The following is a 12,083-nucleotide window of genomic DNA, read 5'->3' as shown; positions in this document are numbered from 1 at the left end:
ATAGCACGTTTCGGCAATATTGCAGTAACAAATGTTGCAGCAATATTGTTGCAGTTTTGTGCTGTATGAAATTGTCTGAAAATAATACTTGCCAAAATTTTTTACTCAACTAAAAATCGTCTTAGCGAAAAAAAACTCATACTATTTAAAGAATTTTTTCTATTTTAAATTTTGAAGATTCCCAAAAAAGTATCTTAAACTTTTTCAAATTTTAAAAGTTTTGACAATTGTATAATGAGAAATGTTAAGATATACGTATTTTAGAGTTTATGTACAAGCTACATGAACTCTAAAATATTATAACTAAAATACAAAGACAAATTTCGAAAACGAGATCTCCGCATAAAAATAAAAAAAGATTTATATAGACCTATGTCCTCAAATCAACTGAGATAAAGTTCAAACAAATATTTATTAATAAAAAATAAAGAATTAATATTCATTATTATTTAATATAATATCCCAAGCAAAACACAATATTTGTAAAGTATTTACAAAATATTTACAAAATATTTATAAAAATGTTTTGTAAATATTTTTGTGGTTTTTTTATACATAGATATTATAAGATGATTACATAGATATAGATTAAGATAAAATTACTTACATATAGATTACATATATTGGTGTTGGAATTAATTCGTAGCGTTTTTTTAATGAAAGAATGTTATTTATTTCACATGAGCATTAAAAAATACATTAATGAAAGTACTTCCCATCACTTTCTACTACTTTTGACCATCTTTCGGGCAGTGAATGAATACCGCGTCGGAAGAACTGTTCATCTTTAGATGAAATCCAGGAATCGAACCATTTTGTACAATCTTCGTAAGATGTGAACTTCTGCTCGCACAAGCTATGAGCTAATGATCGAAACAAGTGGTAGTCGCTAGGTGCAATATCAGGAGAATACGGCGGGTGCGGTAGCACTTCCCATTTAAGTGTTTCCAGGTATGTTTTTACCGGTTTTGCAACGTGTGGGCGAGCATTGTCGTGCAGCAAGATGACTTTATCGTGTCTTTCGAAGTATTCCGACCGTTTTTGCTTCAATGCACGGCTCAAGCGCATCAGTTGCCGTCGGTAGAGATCTCCAGTAACGGTTTCATGCGGTTTTAGCAGTTCGTAGTATATGACACCCTTCTGATCCCACCAAATACAGAGCAGGAGCTTTGAGCCATGGATATTGAGCTTTGCCACTGATGTTGATGGTTCGCCGGGCTTAACCCATGACTTTCTGCGCTTTGGATTGTCATAATGGATCCACTTTTCGTCACCGGTAACAATCCGATGCAAAAAACCTTTTCTTTTCTGCCGTTGAAGCAACAGTTCGCACGTGAGAAAACGTCTCTCAATATCCCTTGGTTTCAATTCATATGGGACCCAATGTCCTTCCTTCTGGATCATGCCCAAACTTTTAAGACGTTTTCCTATTGTTGAGAAGTCAACTTCCAATGACGTAGATAATTCTTTAAGTGTTTGACATGAGTTTTCATTGAGCAGTGCCTGCAAATCGTTATCTTCAAATTTTTTCGGCTGACCAGGTCGCTCCTTGTCATCCAAGTCGAAATCACCAGCTTTAAAACATGCAAACCACTTCCTACACGTTTGCTCAGCCAGAGCATGTTCACTATACACATCCACTAAAATACGATGAGCTTCAGCTGCACTTTTGTTCATATTAAAGTAATGAAGCAAAACTCCCCGCAAAAACACTTTATCTGGCACAAATTTTGACATATTCAATGAATTATACAGTATTGTTATTTATGATTTCAAGAAAGGTTATGTACGGCAAATGACGTCCTATGATAGATGTTTACAATGTATACAGAACTATAGGTAACAACGAAATAGTGTACTGCTTGTGCCATCTCTTGTAAAACGCTACGAATTAATTCCAACACCTAATACATGTATAACGTATACATTTATAACGATCTATAACATATACACGATTACATATAACGTATCTATACATCACAGAAATTTATCATAAATATTACGAAATATTTATCGTAAATACAATAAATATCATAAAAATGTTTAATAAATATTATAATTGCGGTAAAAATTAATTACTTCAGTCTTACTACTGAAATAAGCAAGGAAAGGTCGCAATATCGACCACTGTGTTTTTAGACAATATTTATTAAACAAAAGATAAAAATAAAACTTTAAATATATAAATACAAACTAAAAAGTGTCTTCTATTAAATAAGCAGTTTTTACAATACTCTTTATAATTTTGCAATAATAAATTTTTTTGTATAAGATAAACAAAAATGAGCGTCTAACAAAATGGGCTCCAAAACTGACATAGTGGACAGTAATGCTACAAATTCCTATTCTTTTTCTTTTATAGAAATTATTTGTATAAAATACCTAGAAGTGAATATAAAATTTTCCAGAATTTTTTCACTTCTATATAAAACATATTTCTTGAATTATATGCGTATTTATTTTATGCTGTTCTGCAAAATGCAAATATGAACTATGGTATAAAGACAAGGTATGTTTGTTCGGTACAGCACTGCACAGACACAAGCATGCGTCATGGCATACGTCATGCTCGGATAGATTCGACTATTTCCAGAGCGATTTATGTCAATGAAATAATCGCCAACATATGTACAGGACATGCCGAATAAATTCTGTAGTGCAAAGTTCGAGTGATTTCACATTCAAAATGCGTTGTGCAGTTAAAGGATGCGGAAATTATCATCAATAAGAACAAAAAATGAGTTGGATGAAAAGGAGTCGGAAAATTTTTTTAATTGAAAGGAATTCTTAAAAGCATATATTTGAATTTCGTACTTAATGATGGCATACGCTTGTGAATAATTCTTATTGGCTTTAGGGACGTGACCATGAGCACATAGCCTTGTCTTTATACTATGATATGTATCATTGTCTCTTCGATAAAGTTACAGTGACACTATAACGCAATATTATAAAGATTAAGTTAGCTCACGATTTATTTCACACATAGATGTGCCGATTTACGCTGTATCTCAATTTTATATTTAAAATAATCGTATTAAAAAAACTAAGAAAGGAAATAGTATAAATAAAACTGATTTTGGAAATTAAAAGCATTTAAAACGACATAACATGTATTATTAATAATATAGTCGCTTATTATTTAAATTATATAATTTGCAAAAGAAAATGTAAGTAAGTACTTTATTTTCACATTCACAGAATTTGTTTTTAGCTGATATCGTATAGAAATAACATACACAAAAAGATTGCAAAAAGATTGCAGATATATCTCGTTGCAATGTTATAATATTGCAAATAGCTCTCAATATATTTGCAACATTGTTGTAATGTAATAGTATCATAAAAATGTCCGCTTTCATCAAGATTGTGCTATAATATCGTAACAATATTGCAGCGCAATATATTTGAAACTATTATTAAAAATAGCTTTTTTATTATATTATTGAATATATTGTAATTTGAAATATAACTTGAGAAATAGATAAAAAAATGCAGAAAAATTAATTATTTTTTATTTTATATTGTATATAATTTTAATTAATTATTATATTTTAATATAATTATTATATTTTATACTTAATTGCAAATTTTATATGCAAATATTGTATATATATGTACATATTTTAAAGTTTACATATATGGACATATATGCTTTTTCGCAAATATATATTTTACACTTTATGCGGGTACGCCTATTTTGTACGTATTCTTAACTGATAAAATGGAAATAATAAGAAATTCCAAACATTCTATTTCATTTTCTTTGCAAAAAATTTTTTAATCCAAATATTTCAAAAAATTATGATAATTGATTATAAAGTTTGAAAAATCTTGTCGCGCTACGGCGATGACAAATGTTTCAACGAATATATAATTCATAAATTAATAAAAATAATTAACAATCATATAACGTGTAATTGATGTATGTTTCCATATATGTAATTCATTACTTAAAAGCTAAAATGTTTTTAATATCTCTGTAACAATTTATAAAATCTTGCGCCGTAATATATATTATATATTACAGTTCCTAATACCTACAATGTTACAGCGCAATCTGCATATTATAGCATTTCTGCAATGTTACTGCAAATATCTGTGTTGTATGTGGGAAGCCAGAAATATTCCAATCCCATACAGCACAGAATTTGCAGAAATATCGCTGCAATAACACTACAGTATTGCTGCAATGTTGCAGCATTGTTGCTGCAACTTTTGTGCTGTAGCGGATGCATTTACAATTTTTTAATTAACTAAACAGATCATGTTTTTGTTAGTATTAATAAAGTGCAATAGTTAGTTCCTGAAAAATACCCTAATAGTACAGAAGGATTTCTATGTTGCACAAACATAACATTGAAACATTCAAACTATCGCAATTACGTTGCATAATGTTTCTGAGAAGTCTCTGTAAGATTGCGGCAACGTCAAAATGTCCGCTTCTATCTGCAAGAAACGTTTCTAAAATATTACGGAAACGTTTGTAAAATCTTTCGGTGATGTTGGTGTAACGTCCTCTTTAGTTTCATTTGCAAGAAATGTAAAAAAAAAATGTAAATATGTGGGCAGAACTAGGAAAAGTATTATTTAAGTATATAAAATACAAAATACTGTCAATCTTAATCAGTATTTGAATTACAAAGTACAAAATATTTTTAACTTTTTGATTTGAAATACACATTATTTTGAATCAAAAGACTGAAAGCAATTTTTTTATAATTCAAATACTAATATAACTTTATAATTCAAATATTAATTAATATAATTAACTATATTTAGCATTTTGTACTTTAAATATTTTAATGATGTATTTTGCTCAGCCCCGTATGCGCGCGGGAATAAATATTGTTAATAAAAAAGCAAATGCTTTATTAAATCGCAATATTCTTATTCTTATATTATGAAGTCATAATAGATTTATTTGAATAATATGTTATTTTAAATCACACCCCACGCATAATTATCTTTGAACAAGACCTTATTTCAAAACGGAAAAATAAAAATGAGGAGAAATCTTTGTTTATTATATTCGCTTTACCTTTGGCTGTATATATATTATATTAAAGTTCTAAATAATATATTAAATTAATAAAATATATTTAAAAATGTAACCATGAAAATAAAATTTTTTACAGTGTTCTTTTTCTCTCTGTTCTTCCTTTTACTAAACACCTTATTTACTAAAAGATTAATATTCTTATCTATAATATGTTGCACACGTGCGTGCGTTCGTGCGTGTGTGTGAGCATGATCGATGAATGGATAAAGCTATATCTGCATTTATTAATTCGGGGTTTCAGAAATCTCTCAAAAACTTTGCATTTATAATGTTAAAAGAATTATATATTAACAGGAACATTTTAAGTATAAGGTTTTAATTAATATAATTGCAGAAATATTGCAATTGTAATATTACAAACATGATAGTCTCAAAATTATTATAAATATGATATACAATTGAGATACATTGGAAGATCTCAGCAACACAATTGAAACTTTCCGTGCCATCAGGAAAGAGGGTATCACTTTAAAAGTCCTATGTCAGTATTGGCGACTTTTCTCGATTATTGATTAGCTCCATATTCTAGAATAAACATGACAAAATTATGAAATAAAAATTTGATCAAAAGAAAATGTTTTCCCTCTCATTGAGAATTTATTTCTTTTTTTTCCTAGGCGGTTACTCATCCAAACTTGTATCTTATTCAAAGGTGCTTCCTCTGTAATATACAGGAATTGCTGCTTTGATGATCCTTGAACACTGAGGGTTCGCTCCGCAACTATGCTTATACACTCTAAACACTTGTAAATGTTTACACCGTAAACGTTTCCCTTTTCTGGTTGTTCAGAGAATGTTAGGGGAGTATTTATAACATTATCGTAACGTCATAGACGCTGCTCATAGATGTTTCTTTCATCGAGATAGGGCGGCGTGTGCGCCAAAAGCTTATGATCTAAAAGAAACGCAATAAGCGTGGTAGAAATGTGCGATTTATAATCTATTTATTTATAAATTGGATGCTTTCCAATTGCTCGATACATCTTGATAAACATCAAGCAAATTAATTCACTTAGTATTAATAAATAGTTTACCATAGTATTATGCACAAAATAAAATTATATACAAATAAATAGATAAATTCATACAAAAAAAATTTCATACATATAAATAATTATATGTGAAAATAAGTTCCTCCATAATTTCTTGAAAATATCTGCGAGCCTTTGTAGATACGGCCATCGTAGATTGAATTTTTTGTGTTTTTAATATAGCTGGCATTACTAAATAATCTTTTAGCAAGTTTTTCTATACCGATTTATATAGTGTGAACAAAACAATCTATATGTATAATAGTATATTTGTGGAAAGAATGGTTTGAACTATATTCGATCCGTTATCTGTGGAAAATGCTGCGACAGATGATCGAGAAATATTTCATTCCTCTAAGACGTTTATCAAATTCTCTTTTAAATTTAAAGCAGTATGATCAATATCTAATAAAGTGCAATTCAAACAAATGCTTATTAATTTTCAATCTTCTGTTATAAAATGTGCAGTAAGTGAGAAATAAGGGCATTTCTCAGAAGTCCAGCAATCAGTTGTAAAGGAAATATCTTTTACGTTTTTCATTATGTTCATGATAATCCTTTTAATATCCTTGTATAGCATAAATACTTATTTATTAGCTTCTAAATATTCAGATATGCAAAGTCGATTCCAATCCAAGAACTCAAAGCCATATTATTCGGATAATTTGGATATCGGAATTATTCGGATTCGTGGATTCCGAATTTAGATCCATATTCAGAAAATGTCAATGTATATATTTAATGAATTTTAACACGAATTACTTTAAATAATAAAAATTGAATTTTAATTCACATATCCCAGACAGCACAAAATATTCATGATAAATATTTATTATTATCTATTTTTTGAAATATTATATAAATATTTTATACATATTTTATATAAAACCTTATTCGAAATATTATTAAAAAAATAGACTAAATATTAAATGTAATTTTTATGATAAATATAAATGAATATTTCTGGTAAGTATTTATTATTTAAATTTTAATGTCTTATTAAATATTTTCACAATATTTACTACAAAATTTACAATAAATATTTCGTAATATTTGTAATAAACGTTTATAATCTATGCAATCTACCAATAAGATTACAAAAATATTTACATGATAAAATTAAATATATAAAGACTATTATGACGACTGTCGTTATAATAGTCAATCATAGAATACGTACATTTGATCCTGTTGCTGAACTAACCAACTAGAAAATTCTTTATATATACATATAAGCATATTTAATCTAAAAAAGAAGTGTGATATATACATCAGAATATCAATGTACACCTTTGTATGCAATAAAACATGGTTTGCAAATGTCATCAAAATAATAAATTGACAAACATATATACATCATACATACTTACATACGTACATACGTTCATACATATACGTTCATACATATATGTTCATACATATACGTACGTACGTACATTTATACATACGTACGTACGTACATACATACATATATTACAAAGGAACGGAAAAAGAAATACGTAATAAATACATTAACATATTTTTATTTAAAAATCCTTTTCCAACCACTAGTTATATATTTTAAATACATTTTGTAATGCGTAGTTTTTAACACTGTTGTCTGCATAGTATTAATAATACAGATTAGTTAAAGATTCCATGTCTTCGTAAACAGCATCCAAGATCTCGATGTATGAATACATGCGTTCTCATTCATCGTCCAGAAGCAAGTTCCACAACCACGTTCATTTCTCGCGTCCCTTGATGTACACGATAGCATCATCTTCTAATACAGTCGCCGTGATCAGGCATTTCGTCTCACTGTACTGGACTATCCCATCCTCTAATCGCAATCCAGGATGACAAACACTTCAGAAAACGCAAGACCTGTCAGATCTTGTCAAAAATTTTCATGGCACGGGATTCGTAAAAATGTAATGCATAAGAACGGTCCCCTGTTTCACCACCACTTCCTTTATAGATAAATTTCTTATTAACAATGAATCCCCCCTTAATTAAATCCACGAATATTGGTACGAGCATGTTGTCGAGAAGACTGTAATCGATTGCGGCGTATCGTAGATTTTATATCGTGTCGGAGGATACACTTAGATGATTTTGCGCACAACATTAGTCAATGAATTATACTGAATCACGCGATCGTGTAAGATATCGATAAGACAATAGGCTATTGTATTTGCAATATGTTCTTCTTATATTCAAAGTCTAATCACACGATGCCACTATTAACCAATTCGTTCTGTCGAGAGCAATCGATGATCACGAACGGGCCATTACGTAAAAAAGTTGTAAAGGTGAGACTCAAGATAGTAGTCTTGCAGAAATGCACGTACATGTCGTTTTTATCAAAATCCAGATTCAAGTCATCGTACGGATAACATTCCGAGTTCAGGAAGAGAGTTTCGTATTGGTTAATTTGCAGTCAAATCGACTTACTTCCTTGGACATGATATTTTTCGATCTGTTTGCAAAACATAGATGACCTAGCGCGGCTTTTCGAGTAGTCTTGACCCATGAATGCTTAGTTATGCTCTACAAGAGCGGAAACTTGTATAGATCATACGAGCGAAAAACTATGCTCAGATATGATCTGCTCTCCAAAGCGTGCAGCATCGCCAACTTATTTTCAATAATATATGTAACATTCGCCACTATATTTTAAATAATTCAAGTATCGGCTCTGTCGCCGGATTTCCCGTCAGGCAATTGTTGTCGTTGCACGCTTGTATTAAAATCAACTCGTGACGAGCGTTGATCACCATGCGTTTGTAATCTCCGTAAAATCCCAATAGTACGTAGAGCGATACACAGATGTGTGTACCTTCGATATACATATACCATGGCATACTAATGAACTTTATATTTCGCCGGTGTAGGAATTTGGTTGAGTATGAAAGGCAATGAGTCGTAATAATCTGGATTTGAACTTTAACAAATCAACGTTTAATTAGCAAGAAATGGAACAGCTCCATAGTGCACAACTATCAATTACAATAGATATACGAGGTTCGATATACACGACTGTCGCTAGATAGCTTGACCGAGAGCGCGAGAGGAGAGAGGCACAAAGTCGAAGCTCTCTCCCCTCGAACCCGCACGCAAATCCGGCATGCTCGTAATCAAGAGCAGTGAATTAGGCTGAATAGCGTAACCCGGAATGCATTTACAGGATGGATGGAGATTCTAATGTGTCTCCGCGAACCCTCAGGCCGTGCCCGAACATGTCGCCCGCCTCATGTCCGGAATGGCACGATTAATAAGTATTGACATACTTACAACTAATTTATATGTACGAGAGTCACAATGACATATCTAAGAGAGAAGATGCAAAGGAAGGAAATACAAAGGGATCAGTCCACCGAGAGATGGCAAACTTGAGCGATGGGTCGCACGAATACAGAGTCTTTAGTTTTTCACACAAGCATCATTCGCAGGATCGAGCACAAGGAATATAAGTACAAATACGTAATCGCACCATTGATGTCGATCGCACCCAAGAAACAGAAAAAGAAATCTGGAAAGGGATTACCTCACGCAATGACACTGAATGATAACGCAATCGATTATGCGCACTGAAAAGATTCCAACGAGCTGGTGGATCGTTTACGATTGTTCGACGCTTCGCACCGAGCGGGCAACAACGCTCACGACAACGAAATGCTGTCAATCGAGGAACTTCGCGAAGCTGGTTTTATTACGCGTATCGACGAAAGAATCAATCGAGTGGCGTTAGTGAGAAAAAATATATTTTTTTCTTGCACTCTGTGTATTACGCGTTGAATCATAAAAAAGAGAAAAGTTAGCGCAGAGAGACGCCGACTCGTCGAGGAATTGCACGCTTCGGCGAGAAGAAATTTTCCGCGAAGGCGCATCATAGTCCGAGGATACAATGATTTGTGGCAGACTGATATTGTCGAGATACGTCCGTATTCGAGCTTCAATAAAAGCCAACACTACTCACCGTCATTGATATGTTGAGCAAGTACGCGTGGGTCGTACCGCTCAAGAGCAAGGGTAGAAACGAGACGACTGACGCTATCGCTGAGATAATTCGAACGAATGGAAGATGTCCGAAAAATTTACAAACGGATATGGAAAAGGAGTTTTACAACGCGGATGTGAAGAAAATCTTGACAAAACACGACGTTAATCACTATTCCACGTATTCGATGTTGAAAGCGTCAGTGGTCGAGGGGTTCGCACGCTCAAAAACGCCATGTGGAAGATGTTTACAATCAACGGCAATTACAAATGGGTCGACGAGCTACCATGTCTCGTATCACATTACAACGCGCGCAAGAATCGCACTATCGGTATGCGACCCATCAACGTAACTACCGCGATCGCCGAAAGACTCTTGGACACAGTGTACAGCATGATAAAAATCGCTGGTCCGACAAAATTCAAGTGATTCGTGAGCAAGTACAAGACGGTTTTTGAGAAGGATTACACATCATTAGACCATCGAGGTGTTTATCCGTAAAGTGTAGCATCTCGTAACTTATTTACTCGAGAACTACCATGGAAAATCCATCGCTGGAGCGTTCTACGAGTACGAATTGCATCGCGGACGTGTATCTTATGGAGAAAGTATTATACTAAGCAGAAAAGGAGACAAGGTGTACTTCATCATGTGGCTGTGATTCGATGGATCGCATAATTCATGGATAACAATTGATACAATTTTGATTTATGTATTTTTTTTTACATATAAAAAAATATATGTCAATATAAGTATATAAACATATATGTTTATTACTCCCAATTCATCTTCGTTTTCGAGTATACAAAATACATAATTATTTGTAACAACTTATGTACGGAGCAGAATATATATATATATTAGGTGTATGACTTTGCTTATACCGTTTTCGTATAGATAGCTTTAGCGGTAAGTGGTGATCGAAATAAATAGATCATAGACGTTACTCAATAAACTTGGGCATCTGTCAACATAACCCCATAGAAACATTAGTCGATTTGTGTCTGCATCATAAAGTTATTCTCGATTGAAAATGTCAGTTTACGAGCTAAATTCTTGTCATTTGCGGGAGGTTTTAATTTTCTGCTTCAATATGAAAAACTCTGCGGCTGAGGCTCATCGAATGCTTTCAAATATTTATGGTGAAGCCGCTATTAGTGAAAGAACGTGTCGTAAGTGGTTTCAACACTTCAAGAACGGTGATTTTCACGTCGAAGATCAGCATAGCGGTGGAAGAGAGAAGGTTTTCGAAGATGCAGAATTGAAGGCATTACATGATCAAGACTCTTGTCAAAATCAAAAAGAATTGGCATAATCATTAGGAGTGACTCAATCAGCCATTTCAAAACGTCTCAAAGCCATGGGAATAATTCAGAAGCAAGGAAATTGGGTGCCGTACGAGTTGAAGCCGAGAGATGTTGAACGGCGTTTGTTTGCTTGTGAACAGCTGCTTGAAAGGCAAAGACGGAAGGGCTTTCTGCATCGCATTGTGACTGGGGACGAAAAATGGGTTCATTACGATAATCCCAAGCGCAGAAAATCATGGGGAGTTCCCGGTCATGCTTCCACCGTCGACGGCCAAACCGAATATTCACGGCTCCAAGATCATGCTCTGTATTTGGTGGGACCAGCTTGGCGTAGTATATTATGAGCTGTTAAAACCGACTGAAACAATCACAGGCGATCAGTATCGAACGCAATTGATGCGTTTGAGCCGAGCATTGAAAGACAAACGGCCGCAATACAACGAGAGATACGATAAAGTGATTTTGCAGCTCGACCTCATGTTGCGAAAGTGGTCAAGACATACTTGGACAACGTTGAAATGGGAAGTCCTACCCCACCCGCCGTATTCTCCAGACGTTGCTCCCTCTGACTATCACTTGTTTCGATCAATGGCACACGATCTGGCTGACCAGCACTTCCGGTCTTATGAAGAAGTAAAAAATTGGATCGATTCGTGGATCACCTCAAAAGATGACCAGTTTTTTCGACGCGGAATTCGTAT

The 12,083-nt window shown here is 33.1% G+C and overlaps 1 protein-coding gene across 1 annotated transcript in view; it reads right to left on the bottom strand.

Annotated features, from left to right (window-relative positions):
* LOC105152315 (protein spaetzle) overlaps positions 1 to 12,083 on the bottom strand; it is a 65,117-nt gene that overhangs the window by 30,827 nt on the left and 22,207 nt on the right. The window lies entirely within an intron of this gene.

This window comes from Acromyrmex echinatior, chromosome 11 (assembly GCF_024713525.1).
Source record: "Acromyrmex echinatior isolate Ae372 chromosome 11, ASM2471352v2, whole genome shotgun sequence".
Taxonomy (NCBI): Eukaryota; Metazoa; Arthropoda; class Insecta; order Hymenoptera; family Formicidae; genus Acromyrmex; species Acromyrmex echinatior.
This window is presented reverse-complemented; position numbering and strand designations above follow the sequence as displayed.